The sequence below is a fragment of the Corvus kubaryi genome, unplaced genomic scaffold (genome assembly GCF_017639235.1).
Source record: "Corvus kubaryi isolate FWS band 111438036 unplaced genomic scaffold, C.kubaryi_AGA036_p1.0 66, whole genome shotgun sequence".
Lineage (NCBI taxonomy): Eukaryota > Metazoa > Chordata > Aves > Passeriformes > Corvidae > Corvus > Corvus kubaryi.
The window spans coordinates 11086626-11106625 of record NW_024582054.1 but is presented as its reverse complement, the minus strand read 5'-3'; the positions used below and the strand labels follow the sequence as shown (position 1 = coordinate 11106625).

The 20000-nt window shown below is 36.2% G+C and overlaps 1 protein-coding gene across 2 annotated transcripts in view; it reads right to left on the bottom strand.

The window, feature by feature from the left end:
* The window catches only part of NPAS3 (neuronal PAS domain protein 3), a 607366-nt gene that overhangs the window by 99186 nt on the left and 488180 nt on the right, over nt 1-20000 (bottom strand). The window lies entirely within an intron of this gene.

Genomic DNA, 20000 nt, shown 5'->3' with positions numbered 1-20000 from the left:
CAGTGTTACTTACTGCTGGCACAGAAGGTCATACTTTCAGAATGAGTGCATTTCTAATACAACAGGTTACATCTGGCCAAAGAGAAGGGGTGGGGATAACACTGACAGGATAAGCAAATACCTCTTTTAAACTGCAGGTGATTTTTATCATTCTGCAAAGGTGTGTAATGAGTAGACTGCAGGTTAAAGACATTTCCTTTTATCTAATGTACTTAAAGACTTTTCAAAATTTACTCCTTTTGGTTAACTGTAGTTAAGGTTTCTGATTTCTCCTTTCTCTTTTTACATCTTGTTTTCACAGCTTCTGGCTGGCAGATACCAACAGTGATATCCACAGGCAGGGAACAAGCTGCAAGGCTGCATCTCAACGGCAAATCCCTGCCAATTACATTAAAACTAATTATAAATCTCTTTCCTGTAAAATCATAACCCTAGCCGAAAATAATCTACATCCCAAATAGAACATGGGCTACATTTTAAAATAGACTTTTCCCCAAGGTTAAAGTTAATGTCTTGATTGCACATATTCTCAGAAAAGAAATAGTTCAATTGCAGCAAGTAGTTTTAGTTTGGTTCATTCTAAATTCACACACCTTTACAAAAATCATCAGTGAAAACAAGATGCTTCAGTTTTAGTACTAAATCATACTCCATGCAGTACTGCACTTTCAGGAGTTACATCAATCTGCAGTAACTATTTCATTCATCTGGTATTGTTACAGAGTGTAAATCAGGATTCATAAATGATCAGTTTGTATCCTTTGGGAGGGAGGGATTACATGTAAATAATCCCTTTAATGTACGCATCGCCTCTAAGCATTTCACACAGCAATAAATTGGTAAACTGAATTTGAGCAATTAAGAAATTAAATGAAACTAATAGAATGTGTATTTTAATATTTCTTGGTGGTTATTTGGGGATTAGTGAATATGAAAACAGCCACTCTCCTTCTGTATGAAGGTAAACTGCAACACTTTGATAAACTCTATCTGTCAGCTTTTCACTACTGTATTTCAGTCACAATTCCTCTTTTGAAATTCTTCAATATAGCTTTCAGTCCACAATTGTATTATTAACTGCATTAAACTATGAAGTCTAAGTACTCATTTCAGTAGAAGTAATCACAGATCCCATAGTGAATGGAAACAAGACAAACTACCCCAGAACATGCTACTTATAAAATGATTAACACAAAATGTTTGAGGCAGGAAAGGCACCATGACAACCAGAGTTTTGCTTCAGTCCTCTCCACTCCACATCTGCTTGCTCCCACCTCCCCAGAAAACAGCTGTGGTTCAAGGACAGCCTGGACAGAAGTGAATTGAGAAAGCACATGCACAGGAATAAACTGCTCTAATAGAAGAAACACAGAAAATTATGGACTTTATAGGGCAGGGCATTTATCAGACGCAGACCTTGGCTTTCTTTCCTTGTCTTCAGGAAACAAGCAAGAGACTCTGATCTGAGAAGCTAATGGTGAAGGAAAGTAAGGGAAATTCCAGCATACTATCTATTACCAGTATGTCATAAGAAGCAACGGCAAGGTTCATGCCCACTGTTACTGAGCCCATGCAAACAGAATTCTAGATGTTCAATTTGGAATTTTACATACATTCTATTAGGTATTTAAAATAAACAAAAGAAGAGGATTTTTTTTTTCCTGAATAACATTATCATTATTCATCAATTCATTATTGTTACAAGATATTGCAAATAAATCTGTATGTTGTCAGGTTATGGACAGGTTAACTACACCAGCGCTGTGAACATGAAAGATCAAAAAGAAAGCAATTAAATTTCTCTTCTCTGCATAAGGTTATAAGAAGAGTGATGATCTAATTTATTCTTACTTCCAATCTTTAGCTGAAATCAAGAACATTCAAAATTATACTATGACCTAGTTATACTATGGACTAGTGTGGCAATAACAACAGAAATCCCTAAGAAAATAATTTCAACCTCAGATGACAAAAATAGAGAGAAACCATGAACAACCTACTAACCAGAAATAGCAGTTTAATAGTGTGCTTCATTTCAGCCTGTAGCCTAAAAAATACAGACTAAAAGGACATACTAGACTTTCAGAAGATTCTATATAATTGCACAGGTTGGGTCTTCTCATCAGTCAATTTGCTCTTCTTCAGATTTACAGCTCTGAATGTAACAAAATCTTTGTCACATGGTGCATTTAGGATTTTCACCCTTCAAATTAACTTCTTTTTCTTACAAGAAACTAATTCAGTGGCACCTGCTGAGTTTTAGGCTTCCATTTGGTGCTGGGAGAGCAGCCTTTTCAGGGCCTTACAGCCCAACACAACACTAAGTATGTGTCTGCTGTTAAACCTGTGCTGAACTTTCCTCAAGGTAAATGGGATGCAAATGAATATTTGGTTGTTTTGTTTAATATGGATGATCTCATGCACCTTTGAACTGTTCTGTTGCCAGCTGCCAGCTGCCACTTACCACTAACAGAGAAGTAAATTTTATAGCATATGCAACGGATCATTTTAAACTAATCTCCCCAGAAAGAAAATAGTTCATTGGGAGTAAAAAATGTGTCTGATAATGCCACCTCTGCAAGTTGCTCATACGGGTGAAAGAAAGTGGGAGAAAAGCCCAAGGTACTCCAGCTGGCAGTGTAGCCGCACAGCTAATACTTCACTTCCATAAGCATTTATAAAAACACGGCAAAATGCACAGTGCTGAGCAGCTTGTGCTCCTATCACAATGTACAACCTCTCAGTACCTCATGTACAATAATACCTCCATGAAAATCAAGCTGTATTGCTTCTGCTTCTCTGTACAACACTTTGCATGACTAAGAGCAGCAAGTGACAACGTTCTTCAGTTAACTGAGATTGATTATTGGTGCTTCAGCACATCCATAATCATGATGCATGCAGCACGGAGAGATGGAATTATTTTCATACACTGCCCCGATTGGTAGAAAAAACATTCTTTTCTAACTGAACTGAACATGTATAGGATGCATGCAATGTGCTCTGGAGGAATGGGTATTCTGTTAGCTGCCGAAGGTCTCTAGCTGTATTCATGCCATGCGTGCCTCTGAGAAAGAGGAGTCGTGCATGCTGACTGCATTTGCTATTCTTCAGTCACAGTGGACACCACTATAAAGAACATAAATTTACCTGTGGTTACCACTGCAGTATCTGAGATGCTATTGTTTTACTATGAACAATAGTGAGAATCTGAAAGAAGCATAAGAAATGAGTGCGATACATGGTGGAAAGTACGGCAGTTGTAGGTCTGGATTTTATTTCAGTAACATTAGTTTTACAGCTGGTTAACTGTACTGACTTCAAAAGAATTGCTGCAGATTGTTACTAATGAAGTGACTATAGAGTGTGAACCTCTGTATCTGCTTACAGCCACAGGAAACTGAAGATTCTTTAGCAGAAAAATGGGTTAGCAAATTTTTTTCTTTTCTTTTACAGCATATTTTTTTAAAGACATTTCCAAAAATCTCAGAGGACTTAATATTTTAAAGAAATCACTGTTATGCCATAAAATCCTGGAAGTTATAAAAACATCTAAGATATTGGCACTTCATATTTGGCAACTTCACAGTTTGGTGAATAGCAAAACTATTTTGAAGTTCAGGTGACTTTTCTAAATCAGAATCATCACATCATTCTGGAGGATGTGATTCCTGGGAAACAAGGAAGAATTTTCATTTTCCAAGACATATCAATAACCGACTCTTCCTTACTGAGCAATACTGTCTAACTGTGGTATTATTGCCACAACAAAAGCTAGTGCTACAGTAAATCTCATTTGATCAAATGGATTAAACAGTACTTTGAGGTTGTGGAAATGGACAGCGCACTGAAAACTCCTTACTGATTAAGGAGTGATTAATTAAATACTTTCTAAGGTGAAATATGGTTACAAATAGCTCAGTAATAGAAAAAGCAGTAATATATCTATGCCATAATGAATTTTCTATACTAGGATTAACACACCAAATTGCAGATAGTTAAATAAGCATTTAAATTATTAATTTTCTTGTTATTTCATGTTTCTCTAGATACTGAGCTTCATGTTACCCAAGAAAGCTTAGAGATGAAATATGAAACACAATATGAATATCATCACACTGTACTACAATTTATAAAATAATACACCAAGAAGAAAGTGAAATAAAATGTAATGTGGTATCAACATTAGAATTGGTTTTCCCCTGGACTAATGGGTATGATACCTCCCTCTTCATAACTTTTACAGATCACAGTACTACTGGATATTGAACTGCTTGGACAGAAATGCTATGCTCTTTCCCAATCCATCTTACTTTCAATTTTAATTCATGTATCTCAAGGACAGATATAGAACCTGAAAAATCTTCTGAATAAAGTTTTGTATATGCTAGTAGAAAGAGGAGAAAGAAATACTTATCTTCAATACCAAACTGGATAGAATAAAAAAGACTTTCAATTACTGTTCACACATGTATATACACACAGCAGTATGTAACTCATTTAGCATAGGTTACCAAAAAAAAAAACCCCATGAAATTACAGCAATTTTCATTAAACTGCTGACATCAGTAGAGGCACTTTCAATTTAGTCCAATGTGGGACTATAGAATGAGATTCAAATTACCCTTTCAGGAAACGAGAAAAGTCTTTGCAGTGTCTCCCCAAAGGCCAGGGTCAACTTTTCAAAAGCAGCCTTTGATTCTGGATGCTCAGCCTGAGACAGCTCTTCGGAAAATATTGCCATGGATATAAAATCCTTAATACCTTTATGTTAGGCAGTTATCAGCTAGAGAGTTTTCCTTTTGGGACAGGGTGGGGGCTTGTAGCCTTCTGCAGCTGTTGTTAAGTGGCACCTAGTCTGTCAGGAGCAAGTATATGCAAGGCAGCTAACACTAGCACTGGGTATTAAACAGATTTCTTTGGACACCTGCTTTTGCTCAACTCAACTCCCATCTTCTCTCATACCTTTGGCTTTATTTTCTCTTCATCTTGTACAGAGATTGCCCATGGCAGTTCTTTGTAATGTTCTATAACCTAAAAATGAAGGACTTAAAGGTCTTTGTACAAGTCTCTGTGACCCTGTGCCAGGCTGGAAAGGGAGCCCATCCAATGTTCTAAGAAACTTGCAGTCTAAATCCTGAGCAAGACCATGGTGTTGTGGGAGGAAGCCTCTAAATTAAGTTAGATACTTCTATAGTTTTGCCTTTAAGAGCATATCAGAATGGATTTGATCAGGTACGTTGTAGGAAATTGGGGTACGGGCTAAAAGATCAAATTTCACAAATTTCTCAAACTATGTGAAAAACATATTTGCATTTTACAAAATTGAGTAACAGAAGAAAAGCTTCTACCATTTCTTTGGGAAAGAGATTTCTCATTCATTTTTCCTTAGACACTGTGGAAAATATCCCCAGAACCTTCTTTTTTTTAAATGATTATTCTTGTTGTATTTCAAGCCAACCCATCTCTTTCTCAAGGCATTCATAGGTCTTCTCTACTTACATCTCAAATTCTCTTTCTTTTAGTCTCTTTTTGTGTCCCTCTGGAAAATTCCATCTGTTTTTATTACTACTCAGAATTGGAGGTCATTCCAGGTTTGAAAGATACAAAAGCTTTACATTACTACATTCAGATGTAAGAGCTGAAAGGTGAGAGCAAAACATAGCTGGCAAGATATTTAGCTTCTGTTTTATAAACTGTGAGGAAGACAGGAAAATAGGAGCACATAGAAAAGCAAAGCATGAAGCTGCAGAGAAAGGCAAGAGTTATACATGGTGCAGACAGATGCTGTCTCCAAATAAATGCCTTCCCCTTTAAAGTGATTAGTCATATTGATTGCTTAGTGCAATGCCTTCCACAGTCAGATTATTTCAGGATTCACAAGTGTGTTGGTGGAATGGGACATGCTGATAGTTTTGGTGTCTTCCCAGCTGCTTTTGTGCTCTTCCTTCTATGCTCAATCAGCCATTAGCCACAGATCGAGATCCTAAGCACAGCATATTGCATAAATATGTTGGGTTGTGTCTTTTTAAACCTTTCAATTGGTCTACATCTGTCCTGGGTCTGAAACATTCCTTTCTGTGAGTACTTGTACAGCTACATAACTAATGGAATGGAGACAGATGATTCAGCATATTGGGGTGCCCTCTGGCTATCCTGTATCCTTGCACTATTAAGGATGAGCCTCACTATGCCACTCCTTCTAATAACAACATTAACATTACATCATAACAATTGACATTAAGATTTAATGATTTGGCACTTCACTTTGTCAAGACACGCTGATATTACAGCAGATTTCAAACTTGATACCAGACTTACTACAGTATTAGCCCATTGTCAGCAGTCAGTGAGCCTTTTGTAAACATCCTGGAGCATCCTTTCCTCATCATGTCTCTTGTCCTCAGCTACAGTCACAATATTTGGTAGTGGAAATCACCTGTTAGCTTCTGATGTGGAATAAATTTCCTTCCTCCTGCACAAAAATCCATTATTCCTGAAGAAGGCGTAAATCTAGCTTAGTACTCTATTTGTTTTCCAGAAGCAAAATGAGTGACCTTGATTCAATTACATTTACAGTAAAAAATATAGCATTTACAGTATTTGAGTACAGTGACATTGGCTGTTTTATTTATGAATATCGATTTCTGCATAAAGGTACCATTTCCGCTTTACTCTTACTTTTTTGGTGAATGAGCACGCTGATATTGGCTCTTAGGTGAGTGACAGCAGGTACTGCATGAAATACTGCTGAGACTGTAAGAAAGCTCTCATCATACTATTTAGCAACACAATGCCAACAAGGATGAGAACGGAATATTTCTCTGAGGGTTAGTTCTTACATATATTGAGGTCTACAAAGGTTTTATTATCAGAAATCAGCAGCTTTCAATCAGACTTTTTAGCAGTAAGTGTTGGAATTCTAAACTACTGTATGCAGTGAGAAAGTGGGTTTTTTGCATTTATTCAAATACTAAAAGAACAAAAATGGCTACAGAGTAGCAGCATTTCAGGTACCCCAACACTATACCTGAAAGAGGCATTCCTAGGGTAGATCTAATATTTTGCTCCTGTGGTTTGCAGCTGCCAGTGAGATGTTAATAAGTACTATATGGACTCTCTTCCCTCTATTGGTCATATCTGTCCACTGGAGACAGAGTAGAGATCACTGATCACACTTCAGCTGCCTCTTTGACCTCCACCAGTCACAGCCACAAATTTCCCTCAAAAAATCAAAGCAAACCAAAAACCCCAAACAAAAAGCCACCACTAAACAAACATCCCCACCCACAAACCTGTGGGGATTTTAATTTGATCAGTTTTATGCATTCTAAGAAAAATGTTGCACTTACTACTTTTCCAAATTGAATAGGATTAAGGTTAAATATGAAGCAAAAAAAAAAAAGTGCTCAAGGGGTAAAGTAGCCCAAAATCCCAAACTTAAAATACATAAATCAAGTAGAGATACAGATAGTCCAAGGTGCATAGATGGCTTTGACTTTAATGGAACAAAATACAGAGAGCCTTTCATATTCTAAGCAGTCTGTAGACTAACTGGACTAATCGTATTCAAATGCCCATCTATTGGGCATTCAGAAATGACTCAAACATCACAGTGGATAGTGGGTCTTCATAATGGGATAGATTTTGCAGGGCATTAATTATTTATATTTTATTTTCATGTAATGATGTATCAGAATGCCCTGGGAAGAAAATATCTAGACAGAAATTAAATACATGGGCCTGAGTTTTGTCTTTTCTAGCATTCTGGTTTGAACTGTCTCACTGGTTTACAATGTATTTATGTATGTAACAATAAAGAGTAAGAATTATCCAAGACTATGGATATCCACTTCCGTTGAAGTATTTGAGTTCTGAAGCCAGTTTAGGATTTAGCCCAGTCATCAACGTAAATAAAGAAAAAAACAAACCTGGAATTCCAAACTTTTGGACTAGGTTTTATAAAGTACTTTACATATTGCTATAGCTTGGTTTGGTTGGATAAGAAAACAGTAGAACCATCTTCTGTGCCATCAGTTAAAGAATGGAGAACTGCAAATATGATGCAGTTGACTGCTTCCTATTAAATGCTCAACTTTTAGAGATTCACACAATGATCTGGGAGCATGTATATTCTCCCAACTCTGACATTTCTACTTGGCAGCCATGTTATTTTATTAGCATAGTGTCAGCAAACTGGATGTGTTGCTCAAATTTCATCCATTATCCACTCTATTATATGTGCAGTATCTCACAGACCATTTAGAGAACTGACTTGACCTAGTGAGAGAAAACCAAGGAAAGCTAAAAGCAACAAAGCATTATTAAATATCTGCAGGAAGTCTCAGGGTGTTAGAAATGGCCCAGTCCACACAAAATTGGTGTGAGGCACATCTCTGATAGTTACAATGCTTCACTTAATTAATCTTGTTCCATATCTCATTTTCTAAATTCTATCAGCAAATATATGGTGACTCCTAGTAACTTACCACGCCCTTTCACTTAGCTTGAAATATCTACATAAAATCAAAATTACTACTAAAAAAAAGATGAAAACTTATCAAATGTGAAATTAGATTAAGAGTCAATCAAAATCCAACTGTGAATTTATCATTTCAATGAATTTCAATGAATGGTTTAAAATCTGTTCAAAATCTATTTGAAAATGAATATGTAATAACACAGACATATCTCTTTTTCAAAGCTAGTATTGTCAGATGTATTCTGGGCATTATAATTCATGAACAGGGTAGATGACTATTTGAGAAGTATTAAAATGAGCTGACTTTTCAATACAAGTGTCTGGACAATAAGTTTTTCTATTCTTGGCAATTCAGAAATGTAGACAATTGTGTTAGAAAAATAATATGTATTGTAATATTCATTGTACAGTAGTAGTATAGTAAGTGGCAATTCTGGACATTACAAGAGACACAAGGATTATTTTCTGTGATTGCACAGAGAATACTTGGATTTCTTGTGAAGCTTTTGCATTGGAAATGAGATTCATCAGTCTGAACAGGGCAGGGTTAGAGCCCTTAGCAACATGCTTATTTTGTAGAAGGTCACTCAATAATAACTTCCTCTGCCCTCCAAGCTTATTAAGACTGACTGGCATATATTAATGAAAACACCTGATTCTCCAACCATAAAACCCAGACAAAGACTTTATTTTAATATTAAGGAAGGAACCCTTAATTAGCAGGGTTTCAAAAATGTCAGCTTCTTCTATTAGCTGTTCTGGTCCATCAAAGCCATAATCCCTACTGTCAAATTTCATCACATGATAGACAGTTTGCTGGCTATCTTTTTTTTTTTTAACTGATCATACTGACTGAAGATTTTTATTTTGCCATCACATTTAGCAAGTTTGTATGCATTTCATTGTTACATTGCTGATTTTACTCCTTTCAAAGTCTGCCTGTGTCAGCTAAAAGAAGAAAAAATCTGGGGAAACATAAAGTATTACATATTGATACACAGACATATAATTAAAGACTTTTGGGGAGAGTTCTCATTCATAATATTGATTCTTCTCTAGGGCATGCAAATGTGCTCCTGTGAAAACATGAATAAAAATTCACAGATGAATTTCCATTTCGGGCATGTTAAGAGAAAAAAAAGAACAAATGCTCGAAATATTGTGAAGACCTTTAGAGGTGCATGTTCTTTAGAACTAACCCACAACACATCTTCATGCTGCATAAAATTTGTTCAAGTATATATTGCTTGCACTGCCCTCCAAATGAGAGATTTTGTCAAATTTTACTGAAATAAACATACCAATTTAAAAGGATTTATATTCTAGCTTCATTCAACATTTCCTTGTTTGTTAAACATTCACATTCATAGGAATCTATTTCTTTGACTTACAAGAAAGCAATAGAAGATTACTGTCCTGTCACAGACTTCTAAACTTCCCATCTAAACTCTCTCAAACATGGTCTGTGGATTTGATAAAGCTGTATTTTCAAAATCAGCACACACCTACGTAGGTTTTCTCTTTTTTAACAAGAAAAGGAAAATTTATATAGAATTTGTAGGATGACATTGTATTTCGACAAAGTACACTACTATGTTCTTTTCATCCTGTTTTTTCTCCAAATATGTCCTCTTAAAATTTTAGATTTATTTATTAATAATTTATGCAATGCTGCACATACAATAAATGATACAGTAAAAAGGAGTCTTAGTATTGAAGATATAACTGAATCCAGGGAAGAAAAACAAATTCCCAGTATTCAAGAAAAAGAAAGAACTTTTTGAGTGGAAGACTATTGTATACATTTGTATTTTAATGTAGGAGAGAAACAGTCTGAAAAAAAAAGAGTAAGGTATGCTAGAGTTAACAAATGAGATGTACAGGCTTCTGCCAAGAACTGAAAGCAGCATGAGAAGCACCAGAAAGCCAAAATCAGTAAAGGAAATTGAGGCAATCTGAGAGATTACAATCTGAGAGAAGTGAAGCAGAGTTGTCAGAAAAATAAAAATGCAGGGATCCTTACAGGCTTGTAAGGGAAAAGCGTAACAGTCACAATTTACTCAGACTGAAGCAAAAAGTGAGACTGAGGTTGGATCAAGAGGGGAAGATTACAGCAATGCAGATAACCAAGCGATTAAGAAAAGGATACAGGTGAATTGACACATTTTGGATGGTTTTGTATAGATGATGTTATGGAAGGCATGGAGAGGAAAACATGATAGTTAATCTGGATAATGGGATGACAGTCAATTTTAAGTTGTGAGAAGGAAAGAAGAATGGTTAAAATGTATGTATAGATGTACTTTTGCAGTATTTGGCACTACTGAAGAGCAGACAGAAGGGAGAAGATTCTGCAGCCTGAGAGATGCATACGGACTGCAAAGAGCCACATGTTCTGAAGACAAAAGACACCTTTAGAGCTCAGTGACATTTTTTGTGTCTTAAATGTTACAACACCTAATACATGTTATGAAACAGTAGGCCAAAAGTTCACTTCTGCTTATACTGAGATATGGGCAAGAAATAAGGGAGGTGTTTGAAATACAACTGAAAGGGTCAGTAAGAATGACAATACTGACAGAAGCAGGAAAAAACAATCTGAGACTCAAAATTATAGAGGCCTATGGAAATTTTTGGCAGACATGAGAGGCAATTGTTAAAAATTACCAATTTTGAATGAGAAACTTCAGCAGAACAGAGGGGAAACTAAGAGCTAATAGAGGAGATAGAGAGGGAGAAATCAGAGAGATGACCACTGAGAAATGTAAAAACCAAAAAAGAAAGTGGAGCTTCTGAGGGAGAATGACAAATATAATGCAGAGAATAAGTCCAATAAAGGAAGAATAGCAAAAGATATAGATATCTGTAAACTGAGTCACTAGCTACACCTTGGCCATGTTACTCAGATATTTAGTGAAAATATATATCTTTCCTACCTCAGGAAAATAATTCCAGTTCTTCACACTGTGGAATTCTTTCCACAGCTAATAATTGCATAAAGCTGTATGTGTTAATTGAAGATCCTTGTACCACTGTCTTTTTGAATGCTCTGCTTAGACTTTACTGCTTCCTGAGTGCCTGTATCTATTGCAAGTGATCAAGTATGTTTTTTAGCTGAACTTACAGCTAGACACTGCATTCGTTTTAATGGGTTTAAGTGACTGTGAACATTTACTCATATGATTTCTCTGTCATTTAATTAATTTAGTAATGAAACTCACTATTTAGAACAGAAGAGTTCCTTGCCTTTTCAAGGATACATGTAAGGAGTGGAGCAACAGCAGATGGCAACAAGATAATGAGGCCAACACATGAAGTTCAGTTCTCCCTCCCGCATCACTCACAATACCTATTAACTAAAAACCAGTTAAACAGGAAACTATATTAGACACTGAGCAATCTTTATCTTGTGAGGTATATGACAACTAACCTTAGTTTTGAAAACAGTTTTTCCTATAAATATATCCAGCTAAAGTTGTTTGTGTGTTTAAAACATCTGTGACCAAGTCACTGTTGGGATTCCACTGTAGAGTAAAATACATAAAATATGGTCCCTACTTTCAAGCATTTTTAACAAGTAAGCATATATTTTTGGGCTTTCCCCTTTCTCTTATTCATTATATTTTTTTGTATTTTTTATATTAAATGGTTCCCTTGTTTTAATTTTTATTCATCTCCCCCAGCTAATGCATGTCAGCATCTGTCTTACACAGCAAATCACAGGGAGGGTCTTTTTGTTGCTTCTTTGAGCAGTCCTGCTGTTCTGCCAGCACACAGGCTCTATCAGTGTCCAGAGTCTATCTTGTACTGCTCCCATTCTGAATATGCAGTTGATTCCATGGGTATCATAGAGGAACATAAAACAAAGAGAGGAAGAAGAGAAAAAGAGCAAGAGAGGCTTTTGCTATTGGCAGGATTCAGATGTTATGTTTCTGGCTAAGGCTAGCCAGATCTGGGAATGTTTAAGAACTGGTATGTCTTGCTAGCCATCACCATGCAGTCCTATAACAATCACATGGGAGGGAAAGGCTCTAGGTACCTAACATACCAATAAATAAGAAATTCTCCAACACTTCTCTTTGTAGCTGCCTTGGCAAAGAAATATTGTCAGTCCTTGATTGCATTTTATGTTCATGATATCCTCAATATCCTTTCTGATAATGCTCGACATTTGGGCTGCTTTTGCACATTCAGTTGACAATTTCAGACTGACTCCAAGACCCTTTTCCTGGGTGTAACCACTGCTCTAGTTGAACATGTCAACAGTAGTCTCTGCTATCCATGGAACTGTCACTTATCCAAACTGCAGAAACAAGAACAGAATGACATTACAAATGGCTTGTCATATTTTAGGTATGACAGTGTCTTAAACCTCAGATTTTTTGTAGCCGTGCTTTTAACATCTGCTTGGAAAACTGTATGGTGCTGCCTTGCTGCTGGAATCCAGATGGTGTACTACAACATGGCACCTTGTACTCTTGACTGGCACTTCCTAAGCCTCTATTCAGCATGATGATAGCATTTTATTGTAAGTTGTTTTAAATCATACATGGGTGTGTAATATGTGTGTTTTAAATCAGACGCAGCCAGAGTGGTGTATTTATGGACTAATGGTCCCTGGATATGACAAGGGATAGTGAGGCTTATGTGAGGAACAGAAGGGAGAAAAAGGTAAAAGAGCAGAAGGATAGCATAAGGATGCAGGCATATGACTATAACTGATTTTTTTCAGTTGCTACAATTTCGAGTGAGAAATTCTGGGTTGCCTTTTTTACGGCAATGCCACTTTTGTGGATTGGAATGGTCAGTTTTTCACTGACAGGCAAGAATATTCAAAACTCTTCAGTTGGAAAAGAGTATTATAATCACTGACTGGAAAGTCTGCCTGCTGGCAATGTAAGCTATTATTTTTGTATATAATGTGCACAATTAATACTAGTGTATTTGGACCAATTTGTGCTGCAAATAAAGCTGTGGCCTTTCCTTGCCAAAAAGAGTGTAATTTCAAGCCATCAGGATTTGCATCTCGGGAAAGGATGGAAAATGAATATGCCAAAGATAAAAGGAAAAATATACTGCTTTAAAGAAATGGTAAATCACTGAATGTAAGAGAAAGGGAATTAGGTTCAATGATAGTTCAGTATGACATTTTGTTTCTTGCATTTTCTATTACCATAGGAAAGAACTAAAGGGAGCTAAATGAGATCTTGATGTAAATATCCAATTAGACTTTTGCAGTCCAAAAATTGCCATAAACAGTATTTTCCTATGTCTACAGTCCCTACTCAAAATGTAATAAAATTCTTGCATTTCAGACTTTATAGGAGTTTAGATGTACAGATTGCATTGACTGCAGTACATGGTATATAGCCCAAATGATGCCATGAAGATTTTTGCCTTTTCTTTTATACCCCTGTTGTACCTTTTTGCAACTTCTGTGTTCCTAGTGCTTTTTGCCTACATTCTTGGACTTTTTGTCCAAGCTAAGAGACTAAACATTTTAGAAGCTTCGTAGCTAGGGATCAGTGTGTCCCAGACCCCAAGGTCCTCTCCAGAACACATTCTGTAAACCAAGATAGAACCATCCAGGGGAAGGTTCCTTGGGGAGGGGGGCTCACTTGAGCCTGTCATTGGAGAATCTTTGACAGATATGCTAATTAGAAAAACCTATAATGTTATACCCGATGTTGGGGATATAGACTCAGCGGAGTGCATCTCGATGCATACGACCTGGACGTGTACACCTAAGGATCCTTAAAATAAATACCAAGGTAAAATCCCTTTTCCCCTTCTAACCGTGTATGACTCTTGATTTTAAGACCAGGAAAAGGCATCACAAGAGATTAAATATATTACTAAGGATATACAAATTTTCTATTTTCTTTTTCAAAGTTGGTTTACATTTTTATACTTCTCTGCAAAATGCTTTTCACTAAATTCTCATGTAAGTATTTTTACACATTGAACTGATTTTTCATAAGAAAGTAGAAGCTTGATGACAGAAGTTGTACAACACCTGTGCATTCCTATGTATGATTTAATTCTCTTCCCTACACATAAGACTCTTTTAATGGATTTTTTAAAGCGTTTGGAAGCATACAGACACATATACACAGAGTCTGCTTTGGAGATGGGTTTGAGCATGAAAGAATCATCTGCATTGTTGTCAATTAAATTGCCCTCAGTACTGCAGGCACCTCTGGCATGGTTCCAGGCTCCAGAGAGTTTGGATTGACTCACAGTACTAGGAATGAGGGTCAAACAGACTCTCACCTTTGCAGTACTGATAGAAGCCCTATATAAATCACTTGATATATAAATATTTATTTATCAGCATTTAGCTAGTCAACAGCATGGTGTGGTCTGCACATATTTCATAAAGCAGATGGTTTACATTTTCTGAACTCAAGGTAAAAGTCAGCACTACCTAATGCTCACTATTTAACAGGATTTTTTGACTACTAATACATCGTAATTGCCAGGGCTTCCACACAGCAAACAGATTAATTCCTAACTGGTCTTATATTCTCATACTCTTAAGAAAAAACCAAAACTTCTGAAATGAACTGCACAACAGCTCACCATACTGACATCTTGTGATCTGCCCTAAATCCAAGAGTACGTTCTTAGCATATTATCTGTGTCAGGTCACAAAACTATTACAGTTTCACATTTTCTTTGTGTCTGTAATGGTTCCCCATCATCCTGATAAGTGGGCAGTCATTTCTCCCTGCACAGATAGAGCTGTGAAGGAGAACCAGATTTCAACACTTATGTAACAGAGATTAATTGATTGATTAGATTATTAATTAAAGTTTCCATTAAATTCTCTTTTTAAAAAGCATGGGATTGTGGATCCCCAGGGTTTTTCTAACCCTTGAAATCATAAACAAGAGAATGCATAACTAAACATTGTACCTTATCTTGTGAAGGATGATTAAGACAGTGGATACATTGCTATGAAGGAAAATTTTTTTTCCTCCAAAATATTCTTTTTTTTCCCCCTACAAACCTTAGGAGAAAAGAAAGGGGTTTCTGGGTTCCCCCTACTGCAGTAGAGGGAAAAAAACCCCAAAGTAATGTTTTAAACACAGACATACACATAGGTATGCCTGTTTGTGTGCACTCTGTTTGGGGGTTTATAGGCTATACATTTTTATGAAAAGATAAAGAAGTGAAAACACGACTTATGTTAGCTTATATTTGAACTGATGTGGTCTACCTAGAAGTTCCAGCCATATAATATTTGAGAGATTGTGGAAAAATAAAAACAGCAAGTGGCCTTTTAGGTAACCCATAATTAAAAGCAATTTTGAGCTGTCTTTTCAGGGAAGCTACCCAGGGGAAGTATTTGCTACCTGTTTGACCTTCACAATTGTGAGTCCTTGGCAGTGTCAACGACCCTCTGAACTGAATTCAAAACTAATCTCTAACAGAAAAAGAGAAACAGAATTCATGCAAATCATATTAATTCCAACATTTCCCCAGTGAGCTGGGTATAAACTACAGCCTAATTAAATATTTTTTAACGATGTGAGTAATTTTTGCCAAGGGGCGGATTCAGGCGAAAATTTAATATGAGATCACAAAAGCTGTTCCCAGCGTTGATTCTGTAAATTAATGACTATCTGCCTTATGATAAAAACATGCTGCCAAGAATGAAAATGAAGTCAGCAAAGCTTGCTCTATTTGTCTAACAACCAAATATACAGAATGCAAAACTTTAAAGGATATGGAAAATTTCCATTGTCTCTGTGATGTATTCCTGATAAAGATGCATGATACTGACAGCATAAAGCAGCTTTATGTTATATAAGACTACCAATTCTTATTAATTATCACTAATATAGCATTAGCTAGTGTTAGCTATGAACTTTGGTGAGACAGTGCCAAGGACCAACATCAAGTTCCTGAGAGGTATTCATTTATGTGTGGGTAGGATAATGTGTAGGATAATTTCATAAATTGGGTTTCTCTAAGACACACTGAATGTGGCACAATTTCTCAAGAGTTACTTACAAAAATTCATGCATATTGCCCAACACTTAAAGACGTTATCATTGTAGTATCTGGGCACCAATCTTAAGTACTTGTCAGAAAGAAAATCTCATTAAACCAATGTTATTAATGTTTTCAAATAATAAATGCACAAACATTAAAACTATGATCAAGAGAAACTGTACAAAGGAACAGGAATTACTCATGCATCAGTCTGTCCAGACTTTTATCATGATTTGGAAATTAAACAATAAGCCTTATGTAACTAAAAGGCTGCTTTATAAAGTATAGTATTAGATCAGATATTGAAGATATTCAAATGCAAAATCATCTGTTTAACCAATAAAAGTCTCCATGCTCTTTGTTCTTCTCATGCTAACCTAACTTGTAACAAGACAGAGAGTTAACAGCAAGGAGTTACAAAGCATCGCCAGATGACAGGTGACCAGGGCTTTGGTAGCATCCTGATCAAGAGGCCAGCCCATTGTAAGGGCTTCGCAGCATTATTTATTTAAATTTCTGCCAGTGTTGGCCACTGAGACTGAATTTACAGCTTTTCAATTAAAAGGTCATTCTGTGCTAACTAGCACGCCATTGCCTCATTATAATCATAAAATTAGTGAGAAAAGACTAGCATGAATAATATGAAGGAGCCAATCTGAGAGGTGAAGAGGTGTGATTTTCTTGCTTCATCAGAGATGGGAATAAAGCTTCCTGTTTAGAAACAAATATTTTGCTTAAAGTGCATGAAAGAAATACTTTACCATTTCTTTCTACTTCAAAACAAATAAATTGGTCATTTTCTGTAAATTAAGCTTGACAGATGAAAGGACGGTTTACGACTGCTGAACAGAGTAAGCTAGGGCACAGATTCATATGATATGAAATGTCTGTGTGAGATTTTAAGTTTCAAAGCATTGCAAGAGGACTTTATATCTCTTAATTTGAGCTTAGCCATATTATGTCTTTTTGTAAGAGTGATTATTTAAAGTTCTTAAATAAAAACAATAACACAGAGAAACAGTTAATATCAAACATACCTTCTAATATTAGTTAATTTACTATTGAAAACTGAGAATGTCCTTGAAGCTTCAATTGCCTGTGAACATGCTGGAAATTATGAGTCATTGAGTACAGAAATGTAAACTACACAAAGGATGAGGACTTTTGCAATTCCCCTCAAAACATTGGGAGAAACTACTCAATCTATCATATACAAGCCACAGAATGTGTAGTCTTCCAAGCAGCCATGAAGTTCCCCAATATACACAAATAAAGAAAAAAAACCCCACAAAAATATGATACACTTTAAAAATAATGAAAATGTTTCAAACTATTTAATATATTTTTTACTTAACAAAAACCTGGAAGTCATCCTAATTTCAGTCTGAAAGCACAGATCATCATTAAGGGAAAATTAGTAATTTTTGCTCAACACTGGTAATAAGGTGTAAACCACTAGAACAGGAAAAGTAAGCTAGAGAGCATGAAACAATTTTCAGGAAGAACACTTAGAGATTATAGCCAAACAGTTTAATGCCCACCATTCTCCATAGTAACCTGCTCTATGCTCAGACCATAACCCACTCTCCAAGAGCTTTGCTCTCTTCTAGAGGAACTCATTCTGTACTCAGCAGCCACTGATGAACACACACACAGACATATCCAGTTAGTGGCAACCCTGACCTGCTGCTTTAGATAACCTGCCTGAGTAGCTTAAAGAGACACTCTGCCGCTCAAATTGAGAGGTTGAGGTCCTTTGCTTAATGTAGTCCAACTGAACATGTTTTTTTAATTATGCTCTCACTTAGTTTATTTTCCAGAAATGGAGACAGTCTTTAAGTGGATTTGTTGCACATGTGAAATAGCCAGAAACTTGCCCATGGATTTTCCCACATCAGGAACAAAAAAAAGAAAGGGTGTGGAACATGAAATTCAAGTTTCCAAGATCCCCACTACTGAATCTCCCCCTCTGGAGAAACCAACTGCAGAAGGTAAACAAAAAGAAAGTCTAGTAATTTATTTCCTGTATTGAACAGGATCTTATGGAGACCTTCAGTCTATAACAGCACATGAAATGAGAGTTGATGATGTAATGTTTCTCGCCTTTCCCTCGAAAGGAAGAAATCTCATGTCTATCTAAAGATTTTATATTATGCAGCTGTAGCTGAGAGATCTTGTGATAAAAGTGTGCCAATATTTACTGCTCTGTGCATCACAAATCCCCAAATATATGATTAAATAGAAGGAAATTTGATAAAAACAATAAAAACATTCAAAAGACTGCTGTAAGTTAGGTGTCTACAGACCTTTGAGAATTAATCAGCTGATTTTAAAGCCCTGCGTAACTAAAGATACACAGCAGATAATTTCAGTTGTGCAGTTCAATTTCAGGGTAGAAAAATACAGATGCATAATTTCAAAAAAGAAATATAAAGCAGGCCTAAGTCCTTTGGGAGTATTAACTCTAGAATAAATAGCTTGGCCAAATAACAGAAAATAACGCATGAAGAGTAGGGGAGAAAAAAAACGTTGTGTACAGAGAGCACGAAAAATTGAACAACTGTGCTTAAAGTCCTATTCTCATAAAACCTAGGAATTTTGAAAAGAGTTTGCCTAAATAACCCTTTTGCATCTTTAATTTTTGGGTGTTTATTATTATTTACAGAGGTATTCATAGTTGTGTGAACCACTAGCCTTTGCAGGGCTGGCAACTTGCATCATATAACTGTGAGGCTGCAGTTCGTGTTTTCCTAACAATCCTAGGCTCTAGAATCATGCAAACAGTACAGAATTTTGGCTTACCTCTAAAGATGGAGAAAGTTGCTATCCCATGATGCAAAAGACTTCAAAAACTTCAAAATCCACAAAGTTAAAAACATGTTTACATTTCTGATGCTTAAGACAAGACCTTTGTTTTTCCCCTAACCTGTTATCTTTAATGCTTCAAGTTACTGACAACACTTTGGCAACAGCCCTGTTTGGTTTAGATCTTAAAAGGGCTGATACACGCCTCACTGATGCTAGCAGATGCCATTTTTTTATTTACTTAGATTGTTAATCACATCCACAGACCACAATGAGGGTGATAATAAAAAGTATGGAGACTGCATAATTTTTGCTGGAATTTTGTTCCATAATAAAGCTTTGAAGACAGCTTATGTTGCATTTGCAACAACTAATAAACATGTGTTAGATTTTCTATGTGCAAGACAGAATATTTCTATGAGGTATCTGGACCCCTTCACTTTCAGTTTGTTTATGGAATGGGATTTTTAAACATTACCAGCAGATTTCTTGATAAACCAGCGTGCAGCACTGCAGGAAGCATAAAAAGCCTTTTCAAAGATTCAGAACTGAGCTGTGCACTATTGTTTTGAGGCTGTAGATTTCACTCGCAGTTCTAGACACCAACCTCTTTTCCCTTTTCCATTCTTTATTAGGCAGAGTTTGGCTTCTGAATGGGTGGGTGAAATCTACAGCAGCTGTAGTAACAAGCAGTCTCAAACCTTGAATATTT